The sequence below is a fragment of the Elephas maximus genome, chromosome 22, assembly GCF_024166365.1.
Source record: "Elephas maximus indicus isolate mEleMax1 chromosome 22, mEleMax1 primary haplotype, whole genome shotgun sequence".
Taxonomy (NCBI): Eukaryota; Metazoa; Chordata; class Mammalia; order Proboscidea; family Elephantidae; genus Elephas; species Elephas maximus.
Window position 1 is genome coordinate 81,747,255 of NC_064840.1, and position 16,316 is coordinate 81,763,570.

The window sequence follows — 16,316 nt, forward strand, 5'->3', positions numbered from 1 at the left end:
GTGAATCTAACTGTTCTAAAAATTATTTAAAATGTCATATGAAGAAGCAATTAATGAGTATGCAGCTTAAAAAGTAAGAAAAAATTTATTATAGAGGTTGGAAAAAGGAATTGATAGAAATTTTAGGTTGCTTTTCTAAATTTTGTGAAACTTATGGTGTTGCAAATTTTTTTAATTTGTATTTTGTTGTGACTCTGTTATTATCCTAAAGAAACATTCACTTTTGTATCTAATTTTTATTTATAATTTTTCTTAAAGGTGTCCCCTAAATTATATATAAGCTCTAGGCTCCACAAAACCTGGATCCACCCTTGGGTGCCCTTGACCACATGTGAGTAGTTAGAAAAAATGTCCAATTCAACAACTGAGTGCTATTATGTGAAAATATGAGGCATTTCTACTTTGTCCTACAGGGCTGCTATGAGTCAGAATCGACTCGACGGTAACAGGTTTGTTTTGTTTTTAATGTGAAAATACTATGCTAGGACACGCAGGGGTATTGGAAGGCGTGCAAAGGTCTATGAAGACTAATGAGACACTGTGCCTGTTCTCTAGGCACTTACAGTTTCATGAAGAGACAGATATTTGTCCGTGTAGATGCAGCCTCAAAATAGGTTCAGTGACAAACCGCTGATGACAACTCTTTCTTTAACCATCCAATTACCAAGGTCTAGAATTAAAAGCACATTGGCTGTTATTAATTAACGTGACTATACCTCAGAGGACTGTGCTCAAAAGTAATAGATGTAGAAGGTTAATAATAATCACGACTATCACAACTTTGTAATTGGTAAGAAGCAGGTACGCAAGTAGGAGCTTTTGAGACAAGGCCATTGTGAACCTATCAATCAGCTGGCCCCAAAAGGATTTCCACTGTCTTTAGCTTCTCTAGAAGAACAATCAATCAGTTTTAGACAGGTGTAGATTTGGATCTAGCCAGAATTAACCACAAAATCTGAGTCAGGCCAAAATACCATTGAAGCCAGGGCAACTGAAAAGAGGCCCAAACTTCTGCTAGGAGATTTGCTCCACTGCAACATCCACCTGACTCTTGTTCATTTGGCCAGAAAGATGTCTGGAAAAAGAAAAGTAGAAAAGAGGGTTCCTACCTCTCCCCAAGCCACAAAATGGAACCCTCAGCTATGGAGTCTGGAACATTCATTTAATGAGAAGACTGAGGGTGTGGGCTATCGGTCCTTACAACACTCTCCTATGGTAGGTGTTGAATTGTGTCCCCCCAAAATATGTGTGATAAATCCAAACTCCCATACCTGTGGGTATGGAGCCCTGGTGGCTCAGTGATTAAGAGCTTGGCTGCTAACCAAAAGGTCGGCCGTTCAAATCCACCAGCTGCTCCTTGGAAACCCTATGGGGCAGTTCTACTGTGTCTTATAGGGTTGCTATGAGTTGGAATCCACTGGACAGCAACGGGTTTATACCTATGGATGTAATCGATTTTGGGGAACAGAGTTTTCTTTGTTATATCGATGAGACCATGTCAGCGCAGGGTGTGTCTTTAGCCAATCACTTTTGAAATATAAAAAGAGCAGATCAGGCAGAGAAGCATAAACTGAGGAGGAGGCACTTGCCACGTGGAGATTTCCAAGGAACACCCAGAACGCTACAGAAGCTTACACAAGGATCTTCCCCTAGAGCAGACAGAGAGAGCCTTCCTCCAGAGCCGGAGCCCTGAATTCAGGCTTCTAGCCTCCTAAACTATGGAAAGATTAATTTGTTTGTTAAAGCCATCCTCTAGTGGTATTTCTGTTATAGCAACACTAGGAAACTAAGACAGTGGATTTTTTTTTTCTTTAATGTCTGGTTTTATTTATTTATTGTGCTTTAGGTGAAAGTTTATAAGTCGTCAGCCTCTCGTACAAAAAGCCATACACGCCCCAACGTGCACTCCCAGCTGCTCTCCCCTTAATGAGACAGCATGTTCCCCCTCTCCACCCCGCATTCCCTGTGTCCATTCAACCAGCTCCTGTCCTCCTCTTCCATCTCATCGCGCCACCAGACAGGAGCTGCCCACGTAGTCTCACGTGCCTACCTTAGCCACGAAGTTCACTCCTCACCAGTATCATTGTCTATCTTACAGTCCAGGCCAATCCCTGTCTCTAGGGTTGGTTTTGGGAATGGTGACAGTGATATTTTTATTCCTGTCGTAAAGAGGATGAAATGAGGCCTAGTGAAGGTTTGCCCAACCCCACTGTTGAATGCTGCCTCCCATCAAAATCTTTATCTGATGGTCACAGGACAACCACATAAATTTTGAACTTTTTTGAAATGATTTAGGGAGAACAGTTTTTAAAAAGAGCATTGGTGCCGAAAGGGACCTGAGAGATCACTGAGTTCAGCTCCTTATTTTCAGAGGGGAAAGCTGAGGTTCTGGGGAGTGAAGCTGCCTTCTGATTCTGGTCAAATCCCAGACTGTGCATTCCGCACTCTGAAGATGTAACCGCCTGCGTTAAAGGCTGGAGCCCAGGGACAGGATCCCAGTTAGAGAGAAGAGCATCTTGGAGAGGGAAGGGATAAGGTGAGACAACCACTGACAACTGTCCACAGAACTTCCGAGGTGCCTGAGGAGGGACCAGGCCGAAGGACTCGTTGGGGAAGTAAGAGGAGAAAGGAGAGGCTAAAATGATGAAGTCATGGGTGGGGAGAAAGACCTCAGTGGAGAAACCAAGGATTAGCCAAGGGGAAAACAAAGAAACGAAAGTGGCGTTCAGTTTTTCATTTAGATGGGAGAGTAACATAGCAAGGGCATAGAAGTACTGAGCTGTCCCAGAAGCTGGCACGTGTGGGCTGCCCTCACCATCACTCTACCTTGGTGCCCTACGTGCCGTGGGGGGAAACAATTGCTGCTGCCACGCCCAGGTGTCCTGGAAGAATGGAGGAGCCCATGGCAAGTCTCACCATATTGGCTGCTGGAGTCCCCTTGAGTGTGCTGAGGCCCCAAGTGTCAGCCCATGCGGCCTGACCCGAGGGTGAGTACAGCGCCTTGGTTATGCTGAGTTCCAAGTGCAGTCTACGCGTCAGGATTTAACCTCTCTGTGCTTCAGTTCCCTCCTCTGTAAAGCGGGAATGATGACAGCACCTACCCCACAGGCCTGGAAGATTCAAGAAGACTGTGTATGAAGCCTGTGTAGCAGTGTCTGTCATCACCAGAGGTGTTCTTTAGAACATTCATTCTCATCCACCGAGCTGAAAGCACTACTAGGTCACAGCTTTTCCACCCAGGGCTGGGCACAAGCACCACTGTAACTGGGACCACTGTTAGACTGCTCTTAGAGTTCGACGACACTGGCAAGCCTCAGCCGCTAAGAGGGGAGAGAACATTCGAGATGCGAGCCTGAAGGAAATTCCGCCGGCCTCTAAGCCCCCAAACCGGCATCGCATCGATGCACAACCAACGCCTGCAAAGGACGCGGCCAGGGCTGAGCAGGGTGGACAGGCGGCGGGAGCCTGGCAGGGAAGCACCGCCCTTGAGCAACGCCGAGCGTGCCTTCTGCTCTAACGACAGCCGGCCCGGTTCGGCCAGGGTTGCTTCAGGTCGACCGCATCGCCAAGTCCACACAAGAGTCCTCCACGCCCGGGCTGTGGCGAAACCCCGTGTGGAGGTCGCGCACATCCAGGCCGAAGGCGAGCGGGAAGGACCGCCCCTGGCCACCGAGGCCCGTCCGGCAGACAGGCCTGCCCTCCGAGAAGTCGGGGAGGCACGTGGCCGCGTGTGCAGGACGGGAAAGGGCGCCGGCTCCCCTCGGCGCCGCAGACGCTCAACGTTTCCCTTCGCCCCTCCAGGAGCTGTTGGGAAATCCAGGGCGGCCCAGGACCTCCCAGCTGCCTTGGCCCGCCTGCTCGCCGGCCCGCGCGCCCGGAGCCCAGGGGGAGGGAAGGGGCGGGGAGGGGGAGCGCGGCAGGGGCGGGGTGGGGCGGGGTGGGGCGGGGAGGCGGGCACGCGGCAGGGCAGGGGCGGGGCGGGGCCGTGCGGGGAGGCGGGCGCGGGGCAGGGCAGGGGCGGGGCGGGGCCGTGCGGGGAGGCGGGCGAGCGGCGGGGCGGGGCGGGGCCGTGCGGTGAGGCGGGCACGCGGCAGGGCGGGGCGGGGCCGTGCGGGAAGGCGGGCACGCGGCAGGGCAGGGCGGGGCCAGGACGGCGTGGTCGGGGCGGGGCGGGGCCGTGCGGGGAGGCGGGCGCGGGGCAGGGCAGGGGCGGGGCCGGGCGGCGAGGCGGGCACGCGGCAGGGTAGGGGAGAGGCGGGGCCGTGCGGTGAGGCGGGCACGCGGCAGGGCGGGGCGGGGCCAGGACGGCGTGGTCGGGGCGGGGCGGGGCCGTGCGGGGAAGGGGGCACGCGGCAGGCCGGGGCGGGGCCGTGCGGGGAGGCGGGCGAGCGGCAGGGCGGGGCGGGGCCGTGCGAGGAAGGGGGCACGCGGCAGGCCGGGGCAGGGCCGTGCGGGGAGGCGGGCACGCGGCAGGGCAGGGCGGGGCCAGGGCGGGGCGGGTGCGGCACGCGCACTCGCAGTGGCCTCCCTGCGCGGCTGAGGCGGCTGCGGCTGCGGCGGCGGGGCGGCTGAGGGGGCGGCTGCGGCGCCTTAAATAGCCTCGCCGACCCGCGCCGGGAGGGCTGTGGGCTGCGGTGACGGCCCCAGCGGGGAGGTGAGTGCGTCTCTCCCCGCGGCGGCGCCCCTGGTCTCGGCCGTGTCCGCAGGCTGAGGCGGCGGCGGGGGCGCGCGAGCCGCCGGTCGGCCCCTGGCGACGTCCCGCTCTTCCGGCCTCGGCGACGGGAGGCCGCTGGGCCGCCGCTTCCTGCGCTGAGCCCGGGAAGGCCGGCCGCCGGGGGCTGCGCGGGCCGGTGCGCCGTGGGCCCGGGGCACGCGCGCGGGTCGGCGCCCGGCGTGTGCGGTGAGGGCCCCTGCGAAGCCGGCGGCGGGCGGCGGCCTCCGGGGCGGGTGGCGGCGCGTGGAAGGCGGAGTGCGCCTCGGCGCGAGCTGCGCGGAGGTCGGAGCCGCCGCCGCAGGCAGAGGTCCTCGCGGCGAGTGCCCGCAGCCGCTGCCGTAGCCCGGAGGCCGTCGGTGGCTTCAGGGAGGCTGGCGGGACCTGCGACGGGAGAGCAAGGGTCTCACCGGTCGCTCGCGGCGGGCCCGGGTGGCGGCGGCCGGCTGGCCCGAGCACGGGGACCAGAAGCTGGAGGCAGGCTGTGCGCTGTGGGCTGCAGAGCCTCTGCCCGCGGCCGGCCGGCCGGCCGGCTTAATACGGAGCTGGAGAGTGGGCATTAAGAGCGCCCTTCGAGGACCCTCGGACAGCCTGGTGGCTGCTAACCACAGGGTGGGCGGTTCGGATCCGCCAGGCGCTCCTTGGACACTGTACGGGCAGCTCTGCTCTGTCCCGTAGGGTCGCTGTGGGTCGGAATCCAGGGCACTGGTTTTGTTTTTTTTTGGTTTGAGTACCCTGGCTAAGCTTCCTTGTTGGCGCAGGAGTATCCGCAATACCCCGAGAGAAACTGGTCGAACCTCGCAGTTTGTGATCCAGGTTGCACACCCTAACCTGTAGTTATCTCAATGAAAACAAATATTTGCTTAAATCAAGCCAAAAAGCTCTGTTGATTTTTTTTCTTTGCTTTTTCAGGTGGACTTGGCAGGTCCACCTTTTGCTCTGGATGAGCTAGAGTACACAGAGCTTGTTGAAGGAACCGTTGTTTTTTGCCAATTTGGAACCAGTGTGGTGTGGTTTATCACACAGGACCAGGGCTCAGAGACATTATTTCTTGTCCTGACTCAACCTGAGAAAACTGCATTAGACTAAAGCCTTTCCTGAGATAAAATTCTATGACTGAAAAAATAAAATCTTTAAAAGTAGCACACCCCATAAAAACCCCATTGCCGTCGAGTGAATTCTGACTCATAGCGACCCTATAGGACAGAGTAGAACTGCCCCATAGAGGTTCCAAGGAGCGCCTGGCGGATTTGAACTGCCGACCTTTTGGGTAGCAGCCGTAGCGCCTAACCACTACGCCACACCTCATAAATACCTTCTTAAATAATAATACAGGCATTTAAATAGTTAATACAGACATATTAAGGATCTGTCTTCTAAATGGGAGCCTTGGTAGTGCGGTGGATTGCTAACCTGGAAAACCCTGTGGGGCAGTTCTACTCTGTCTTATAGAGTCTCTGTGAGTTGGAATCAGCTGTAACAGGTGGGTTTTGTTTTGTTTTTTTGTCTTCCAAATTTACTGTGAATACAGAAGACTTAAAAAATCACCCTTCCTCCACAATTATAAGCATTTTGATATGCGTATTTTGTTATTTCAGTTATGCATATTTTGGCAGTATTTTTTATTAATATTGCAAACATCCTGCCTGAAAAGAAATCCCTGGACTTAAAAATTTTTGACATTTCAGGGGTAGATACATGTGATAAGTGCAGGTGTCTGTACAATACAGGTAGTTTTCATAGCTATCTCTTTGCCTTTGAGTGAAGTTTGCAATAACTGAAAGTGGCCAGTGTGCCATAGTGTCGTACTTGACATCCAGGCCTTCTACACCTTTACTTTCCTTTTTTAAATTTTATTTCTTTTCTACACCTTTAGTTTTAATGTAGCTGTCTTGTGGAAATATGGGTGTGTGCTTGGTGGAGGCGCTTAGGGGAAGATCAGGTAGTCTTGTTATTACAGCTGGAAATTTCTCCTTCTCCCTTAAAGTGTCGTCTTTTGTTGGAAAGAGCAAGAGTATAGGAATACTAGTAACTTCTAGGTGTTTATGCTCAATAACCTTAGAGGAAAGTATAGTTTTTAAGGTCAGTTGTTGGATTTATTCAGCAAGTTTGCCATTTAAAACACCTTAGAGGAAAGTATAGTTTTTAAGGTCAGTTGTTGGATTTATTCAGCAAGTTTGCCATTTAAAACAGGTGTGCATTAGTCTTGTGTGCCAATCATCCTTTGTAACCAAATTCGGTGAAGTTAGAATCCATCAGCTTTTTATGGACAGTCTTGCTGGTAGGATACGTGTCTGAAATCATTGGGTTGACCATACTCATTAATGCATCATATTTCTGTGCTGCCAGATAGAAAAGAATTTCTTTTAACGCAGCTCCAACTTGTTGGTAACCTAAGCCCTCTTCAAGCCTTTCTCTCTGATAGGCAGTGATCAGGCAGACCTAAGGTAAATTGAAGGTCCCAGAGTTTCTGTTGAAGTTGTCCAACTCGAGGTGGTCAGACAAATACAGTAGGGTCGCTGCACGTTGACACTCGTGCCTGGAGAATAGTGCTCAGTGAACAGAGCTGATCTGAAACTGTCAGTGGTTGAGTTTGAGTTTTATCATACTGGTATTTAAAGGGATTTCTGAGAACTTTTAAGGAAACAAAGCAGTAGCTGGGCTTTATGAACTAAGAAGGTAGAGGAGATTTTAGCCATGTTTATGGCAGCAGCTCAGATTGCCACTTTATCACCAGGTACTTCCATAAAATGCTAAATGCCAGTGCATAAGAAATTCTAGTTTGTGTAAGTCTGGGGTGACAGATAATTTGAAACAATTGTCCGTATCACAGTGACAAAAGCAAGCTGTAACATGATTTGTGATATTTATTTTTCTATATCCTGATAGCTACAAGTTCTTGACTGTGCTGGTGACAACACAGTATTCAGGAAATTATAACCTTTTGTGGAATCAAGAGGGGAGGATAAAATACAGTGGAGCCTTGGAGAGACTTGACATTCTGGGAACAAAACCTACATAGAGTTGGGGACTGTGCCCCCCTGTGCAGCCTGCTTGGAAAGGTACCTTCTACTGGAGATGCATATCTTATCTGCAAAATCTAAAGCTCCCGTAGGTCCGAAACCTGTTGCTGTGCAGTTGATGCTGACTCACAGTGACCCTGTAGGACAGAGGAGAACTGCCACATAGGATTTCCAAGGCTGCAATCCTTAGGGAAGCAGACTACCACATTTTTCTCCCAAGGGGAGAATGGTGGGTTCAAAATGCCAGCCTTTGGGTTAGGAGCCAAGCGCTTAACCACTGCGCCCCCAGCGCACCCTTCCTTGTAGGTATGTGGGCTAATTTTCTTCCATAAATTAGTTACTGGTCTTCAAGTGTTAAATAAAAAATTGAAAGTTGCCTAATACCGAAACCAAAATCATTTGCTCTCGAAAAGCTGTATTTATTTCTTATATATTATAAAAGTAATTTATGCTTATTGTAGAAAAGCTGGGAAATATAAAAAAAAAAAAAAAGATTTTCCAGAAATTAAATACATTGTATTTTGGTGTATCCCTCCAATCTTTTTTCCTAAGTCTATTTTTAAAAAGTTTTAAGGATATAATTTTAACGGAAGTCAAAAATGTTGATAGTTTAATGTGATCACCTAAATTATTGGGAACATTTTTTCATGTTGTTTACATACTCTTTTGAAGACTGCATTGTATGTTGTATGGGATATGCTGTAATTTATTTGTTTATTTTTTTTCTAATTCTTAGATACTTAGGAACAAATGTTTATTTCAGAACATTTCTTACTTTTTTAAAAATAATTTATTTTTGGTTATTGTTGAAAATATACGCAGCAGAACATACACCAATCTAACAATTTTCCATGTAGGATTCAGTGGCATTGCTTACATTCTTCGGGTTGTGCATCCATTCTCAGCCTCTTTTTACTGAATTCCTCCGCCCCCCATTAACAGAGGCTCGTTGCCCCCTAAGCCTGTTATCTAACCTTCAGAGTTGCTGTTGTCAGTTTGATCCCACGTAGATAATTTAAAAGAGCACAGTGCTCAAGGCAGACATTCTTTACTAATTAAACTGAACTATTGTTTTTTTTGGTTTAAAGTAGACTTCGGGGGATAATTTAAGGCTCAGGTCTAGGTTTGTTATCGTCAAAAGTTTTCTGCTTTCATTCTGTTGAAATTGACACTGATTTAAATTATTGTTTATAATGGGTTTGATGGACTTGGGTTCTTGTATTCTACGCAAAAGCTGCTGAAATAAGGATTTTGTGGCTTGGGAAGACAATTCAAAAGAGGTTAGGGCATAAAAGGAGGGCATGTGAATGCCCTTTATATCATTTCCTCATTCTGGGAGTGACTTACTAAACATTTGATAAATGTCGTATTATCTGCCGTTTGCAGATAATACGTCCTCTCGGGAGAAAATGTCTGGATAAATAAGGCCAAGATACCCTGAGCACTGTTTTTTCCTTTATTCTCAGGGATAAGGAGAAAGCTGTGTGGTAACTAGTTTCTCCTTTAAGGCTCACCCCTCAGTTATGAAGGAGGGGTGTTGCCAACTGAAGCTGGCCGGCCAGCCTGAGTGCAGGCAGGCTCAGGAATGTGATAGGTGGTGATAGCAGCTAGCAGTGCAAGGCACAGTTGTCAGTGCTGGTCGATCCTGGCAACATCGCTGTAAGGTAGGTCCTGCCAATATCCATATTTTACAGAAGTAAACTGATACAGAGTTTAAGTTGCACAAACCAGAATTTGAACCTAAGGCAGTGTGGCTTCAGGGACCGTGTTCCTCGTTGCTTGGGTATAGTACCTTCTCTAGAGCTGAAAAGGCCCCTAGTCCAGGAAGGCCTGGGAAGTTCCAGGGTATCCATCTAGTAGCAAGACAGGACAGAGCTCGTTCTCCATCAGTGTCACCGCTCCCTAACTTTTCCTGTCTCATTTACCCTCTGTCTTAGACTGTCCCTTTGCACCAGCAGAGTGCTGAAACAAACAACAGATTTTAAGATTCGACTTGATTCAGCAAGTGATGAGATCATTTACTACACAGCTACTATTACTTTCTAGAAAATGTGGAGTATGAAAAAGTAAAAGGCTTTGCCTGCCCTGGAGGTTGGTCTCGTAAGACAGATTATACTACCAGTAAGGCATTGACACTCAATAGAGACACATGGTTGTTGTCTTGCGTGTGCAGGAGGAGGAGAGTGCATTCTGGGTGGGAGCAGTGACAGGCTAGCAGAGACTGTGGAACGTCGGTCCTTTAAGTGGAAGACGGGCCTCACGTGGCACATAGGTTGGCTCTCTGATGTGTCTCAGGCACTTAGGCACAGAGACAGACTTTCTTGGAATGTTCTCAATCATGTTGAAAAGTTTTAATAGACAAACTAATAGAATTGTGAGTTTTGGGGTCCGAAGGGACAATAATGTCATCTGGTGGCCATGAGACCCTTTTCCCAGTGCAGTTTTAGGCAGAACCCCAATATATAAAGTCAACTAAAGCAGGGCTGCTCTGGTTGATAGCGGGTGTAGGACAAGCCAGGTCACAGAGACACTGTTGCTTCCCCTGCAGAGGGGTGTCTGTGGAAAATAGCACCTGTGCAAGCACTGAAATTGTGCCCCTGTCGAGCACCCACGGAAACCCTGGTGTCGTAGTGGGTAAGGGCTACGGCTTCTAACCAAAGGGTCGGCAGTTTGAATCCGCCAGGCGTTCCTTGGAACCTCTATGGGGCAGTTCTACTCTGTCCTATAGGGTCGCTGTGAGTTGGGATCGACCTCACGGCACTGGGTTGTTTTTTTCTTTTTGGGGGGGAGGGGTTTAGAGCACCCAGGGACAATCTCTGCAGCACCTCCCCCTGCCCCCCATTTCAGATGAACAGACGTTGATAGTGGCGAGGGTCAGCAGAAATGCCTCCCCCTCTCGTCCAGCTGCCTTTCATATTTGTGACGCCCTGGTACTCTGGACATTCTGCACCCCCCGTCTGGCACCCCTTTGGACTTGCACCGAGGGGCAAGCGCCCCCTCTCTGCCTTCCCTACACCTCTGTGTCTACAGTGCTTGAGGAGGGATGTTGGGTTTTTAGAAATTGCTCAGTGGCAGCCCCCACTTCAGGTGGTATCCGGGGCACATGATGTACCTTAGCTACGCTTCTCTTCCTCTGTGTCCCTTTTTGCCTCTGAGGCACTTCAGAGCGACCTCAGGCTCCCCAGAACACTGTTTGAAGTAACGACCCACTCATTTTACTGATGAAATAACTGGCAAGACTATGATGGGGTGACTTAGCCAAAGTTACACAACTGGTCTTCCCCTCTGGCTGTGGCCCTGAATAATACAACCGTGCATTGTGCTTTGTTCCCGGACCCTGGGCCTATTTGAGGAATGACCGGACCTCAGTGTTCTTGATGGTGCCCTGAAATCTGGTTAGTCATCGGGTTCTCCTGATGGTAACTTAACGTTCTGTACAGTATTGCTCAACACACACACCCATTTCTTCCTTTTATTCTTAGCATCACCACTTGAATGTAGAACCTGTCACCTCTGGTTTAGACAAGGAAGGTCCTTAGTTTAAAAAAAAAAAGGGGGTGAGATTAATTTTCCTAAAGCAGAGCTCTTATCAAATCTCTCCTTTGCTCAGAAGCCTACAAGGGCTCCCCACTTTAAAGCCCAAAATACGTATTTCATTTGGCTTTCAGGGGCTTCTATAGCCTAGTTCCAACCTGCTGTTCCCAGGCCATCCCCCAAAACCACCACTTACTGTGGTTTTTGTAAAGCCAGCTCTGGTGGCACAGAGTTGAATGGTCTGTGTACCCCAAGACTCCATACATGAGCCCTCTCTTCTGCCCAGCCGACCTCCCTACGTCCTGTAACGGCCTCCCATGACCTCCGTGCCTGCCTCTGCCTATCTGAATGGCATTCCTCATCCCACCCACATTCCTCAGAGCCCTGTGCCTCAGAGGCACTTTTCCTGAAGTGACCTTCACCTTTCTCATACTCCAGACCACTCACTGGAAACCCTAGACTGACATTTAGCTGGGATGCACCATTCCCCACCACCAATCCAGAAACTAAGGTTAAGCCTGGCTTGTGAAAGGATCTCCTGCACCCTGTTTTGGTGCGTTGACCTGTCTCTTCTGATAGGCTGTTGCCTGGCCACGTTGGTGTTGTTAGCCGCCTACTCACAGCAACCGTATGTACAGCAAAATGAAACATTGCCAATCCACTGTCCTCCTCACAGCTGCCCGCATGGTCAAGTCCATTGTTGCAGCTGTTGTGCCTGTCTGTCTTGCTGGGGGTCTTCCAAGCCCTTGTTGGCCCTCTGCTTCACCAAACATGATGTCCTTCTCCAGTGATTGATCACTCTTGATGATGAGTCCAAAACAAGGGAGTCAGACAGCAGATGCCAGGCCATATTGGTTATTAAATATTTTGAATAGCATCCTTGCCTCTGTCCAGCATTTGCCTTTTCATGTGTGTAGACTGGCACCCCAGCCACATTCTAAGCTTTGGTACTTTGGAGACCCAATCATTGTCCTTTCTGTGTTTCCAGCAGCCTTTACCACAGGCCTTACTGCTGGTAAGCACTTAATATTCTCTGATGATTGTGCCTGCGGAGACATTCAGATGGTCAGCTGTCCGTTACAAGGAGTTGCTGACAAGAATATACGTTTTAAGTATATTCTAGGTTCGTATATTCTGATACCGCGTAGAGCTAAGATTGAGGCGTTAAAACTTTCTAGATTGAAACCTGTGCTTTCATTGGGTTGAACCTTGTGTTTAGGAGTACATATAAAGTTTCCCGTCCCATGTGGTTTGAATATGTTTGAGAAACAGGTGGTTGAGGGCTTTGCAGGATGTGGGAGGGAAGGAGATTAGTGTCAAATTCTAGATAATGTTGCATAACTGTATTATGTATAGTTTTCATATACCTGGTGTTCCTACTTCAAATTGAATCTTGTTTCTGTGCCAGCAGCGAAGTTGTCAAATAGCTGTTTGTTCTTCCTGTAGGACAGTTACCCACTTTATGCCTCAGGTAAGGCGTCCCAGAATGTGGGGCTGGCAGGGACTTTGCATATCAAGCGGTTCAACCAAGCACCTCACAAAGGATGGAACCTTTTGGAGGTGCTTGGTTGAACTCAAAGTTGTAACCCAGAAGGGAGTGGCTCAGCAGCCCAGAGCCACAGGTTAGAATCCGAGGTCAGTGCCAGTCTGTCGTGTCTACCCTGACGACGAGGCAGAGAGAGGTTCCACTGATGCCAGGACTGCTCTAGAGTTCAGGAAGCTGAAGATGCTTGGCCCTCAGGGCAGGGGCTGAAGCAGTGGAGTCTCCAGAACAGACCTCGGCTGAGGCAGTCCTTTAGCCTGGTGTGGCACCAAGGCCTTGTTCTCTTTCCTCCAGAATGGACAACCCTGTCCATTTGACCTCTTGCCCATGGCTAGGTCATGGTCACCAGTGATGTCCTGCCCTTTCTGCCACGGTCTTTCCATCACAGGGTGATGTCGAATATCTTTGTCTCCCTCCTTGATGCCGTAAGTCCCACTGAAGGCTTTGGCAGACACTTATTCTGCCTCGTGACTGTGGCAGGTTTCAGGGTGCTCCAGTGAGCAGTGCTTACGGTCCATAGTTGGGAAGTGATGGAGGTTCTAGCTAGGCAGGTGACCAGAGCGGCTCTAGGTCCTGTTCAGGAGAATGAGAGATAGTCTCTAAAGTGGGGTGTATGTACCTCAGGGGGTGGGCTAGACTTCCATTAGAGTACAGTGTAGAAATATTAAAATTTCTATAATTATTTTTGAGCTTTCTTTTAAGATTCATATCTGTGTGTTTTATAATATTCAGAAGAGTATTTGTACGGTGGCACATGAATATAGCTTATATCTCAATGAACTTAACATGTTGGAGATACATTTACTTTCCATTTGGATGCATTATCAAAAATATAGAGAACCAGAAAATTAACCTCTATCACCAGCAAGAGACCTCTGGATGCCATTTTTGAAAAGGTTAAAGGGGAATAGAAACTGCTCCCTGAAACTAAGTGTGATTCATGTCAAAGCTGGTTTCTGAGTTCAGAGAAGTCAGGGTAGATCCAGAGTATGTTTTGCCTTTGGACCCAGAACTTGACCACATGGAGGCCTGATGAGGATGGAGATTTTATGTTTTTCTGGCTTTCGTTCACTACTATATGCCAAGAGCCTAGAGCAGTTCTTGGCATATAGGGGGTCATCAATAAATGTTTGAAGACAATATATGGACCTTTTCCTTGAATGGCGGTTAAGTATCATGCTGGTTTGGCCACTTCAGATCAATATTTATGTTGGTTTTCTTTGTTAAAACCTTTGAGCCTTTGCAAGATGCAGTGTATGTACCAGTCAGTTTTACTCTCTTAAGATGGCTTCTCAAAACTATAGGGTCATAGAGGTGAAGGGCCTCAGGTGTGTCATCTGAATGATAGGATGGTTGGGATTTGCTTTAAAACAGTTTTTACAAATGAGTGTGAAATGAAATAATAATTAGCAAAATGTTGATCATTGTTGAAGCTGAAGCTGGGTAATGGGTACATAGCTACAGCTGCTGACTAAAGGGTCGGCAGTTCGAATCCGCCAGGTGCTCCTTGGAAACTCTATGGGGCAGTTCTGCTCTGTCCTACAGGGTCGCTATGAGTCGGAATCGACTCAACGGCACTGGGTTTCTGGGTAGTGGCTTATATACTCTGTCTACTTTGGAATAGATTTGGAAATTTTCATAATAAAAATTTAAACAGAGCATACAGAGGAATACAGACCCCAAACTCTATTTTAACTCTCTTAGCTCCAAGCCGAGAACTGCCAAACCAGACAGTCTCTTTCTCTTTTAAACACTGGGTCAGTATTCTATAATCCTCTGCAATTTATTACATTTGTTTCATTAATTTTAGCTTCCCCTGGGCCAATCACTTCTTATATTACCTGAACTCTGTAATTATAGCTCATGCCCCGTGGTTGTTTGTCACCCATACCCTCCATATACAATGAGCTAAATCCTGGCTAACCTTTCCCCTACTTCACAGGTTGCCCCCTCCAACACCACTAAGGTCTTCACATAGCTGGAGGTCAGAACTGGGTTCCTCATTCTTTAAAGCTCTGTTCAGTCCTGAGAACTGCAGACCATAATATTTTGTAGATTCCAGTTGTTTTCTGCTCTTTAAAGTAAAGTAAAATCTCTAAAGCAGGTATCTCTTAAACTTGTCAGTAGCTGGTCTTTCCATTCTCTGGGGAGAGGTCTGTCTGTGTATTCTATCTTCTGCTTACTCCTACAGCCCTATTCTGCTAAGCCGATTCTCTAGTTTATCAGTCACTCTGAAACCTTGATCTATTTTAAGAGTTGTAAGTAACTCTACCCAACCTCGGGTCCTCTTTGGCCTTCTTATCCAGGTCACTGATATTTGATCCTTGTGACCTCTGTGAGCTGCTGGATGACGAGGGCTCCTTGAGGACAAGGGCTGAGTGTTTGTTCTCTTTCTCCACACCAGGCCTGGTCCTTGGCAGGGACGGGGAGGACCGATAAACCAAGCACTTGCTGGGCGAGGTCGGGTCTCCTACAGCCAGCTGTGTCTTAGCTTTCTACAAGGGGAAGAAGCCCAGTCTCCTTGGCCTCTGAGTTAGGACACTGCTAGGCCCCAGGCCTCTGCCACTGGCCGGCTCCTGTCAGTCTTTCCTTCTGTGTTTCCCTGCCCCCACCTGTCTCTGCCTGTTTAGATTTGGCCTAGTTCCAGCCTGAGCCTGCAGAGCAGCCTTCCCTGTGGTCTTCAGGTCTACAATAGCGTTTTCTCCCTCTGCACCAGGCCCTCATCACTCACTCAGCATCTCTTCCAGTTCTGTCTTATAGGTTAACGTTTGCAAATGTGTTTGGCCTTACTGATGTCCTGTACCAGTTGAAGGCAGAGAAAATATCCCAAGTGCTTAATCCTCATGGTGATGGCCTTCTGTTTGGAAGGGCCTAAGGAGAGCATTTTTTCTCCTGTGATTTTCAGATTCGTGTTTGTTTGTTTGTTTGCAGTGGGACCCTTTTCTGAACGGATGCTTATGTGGAAGTTGCTTACACAGCTGGTCAGTGGCAGATGGCGAGGGCAAAGATGTGTATTTTCTGGGAGGGGCTTACCCCCATCTGTCATTCTCTTATAAGGCCAGGTTGCCACCCTAAATCCTTTCTGAAACAGGTGGGAAGTGCATAAAAACTAGAGGAAATTAACTGACCTGATCCAGTTATATCTTCTTTATCTTGAGAAATTTTTTAAAAATACAGCAAAGCACAAAGAATAATAAAAGAATAATACAAATACCCATACACTCGCCACATAGAATTGGTGGTTTTTAACGTTAATTGTTTTCCTCGTATGTCCTGCTGTTTCCTGGGTTTCTGGGTCTAGGTAGAATCCTCTTTATTTAGTTTGGAATGGCAGGATTGCCTGGCTGTCTTTTGCCTTCTCTAGGAAAGTGGTGGAGATGCTGTCCTGGTGCTGGCGATGGAAGGCTTCGTAGCTCCCCTCTGCTCTCACTCGTTTACCCCCATGAGGCTCACGAGACAGAGGAGCTTCCTGCACATTTTGCAGCTTGTTGGGTACAGCCAGTAC

At 48.7% G+C, this 16,316-nt stretch overlaps 3 protein-coding genes across 14 annotated transcripts in view; all 3 read left to right on the forward strand.

Annotated features, from left to right (window-relative positions):
• The window catches only part of LOC126065971 (long-chain-fatty-acid--CoA ligase 1-like), a 348,612-nt gene that overhangs the window by 279,684 nt on the left and 52,612 nt on the right, over nt 1–16,316 (forward strand). The gene's annotated exons all lie outside the window — the stretch shown is intronic.
• LOC126065970 (long-chain-fatty-acid--CoA ligase 1-like) overlaps nt 1–16,316 on the forward strand; it is a 206,413-nt gene that overhangs the window by 137,484 nt on the left and 52,613 nt on the right. For 6 of the 10 annotated variants that reach the window (XR_007514968.1, XM_049866637.1, XM_049866634.1 and 3 more), the window contains exon 1: nt 4,565–4,654. The exons of 3 other annotated variants lie outside the window; for them this stretch is intronic. The gene's annotated coding sequence lies outside the window, so the exon portion shown is untranslated. Of the gene's footprint in view, nt 1–4,564; nt 4,655–7,706; nt 7,774–16,316 lie in introns of those variants that run through there. One more of the 10 variants, XM_049866642.1, reaches the window with a different exon arrangement.
• LOC126065973 (long-chain-fatty-acid--CoA ligase 1) overlaps nt 4,565–16,316 on the forward strand; it is a 206,376-nt gene continuing 194,624 nt past the window's right edge. For 2 of the 3 annotated variants that reach the window (XM_049866661.1, XM_049866659.1), the window contains exon 1: nt 4,565–4,654. The gene's annotated coding sequence lies outside the window, so the exon portion shown is untranslated. Of the gene's footprint in view, nt 4,655–7,706; nt 7,774–16,316 lie in introns of those variants that run through there. The other variant, XM_049866668.1, reaches the window with a different exon arrangement.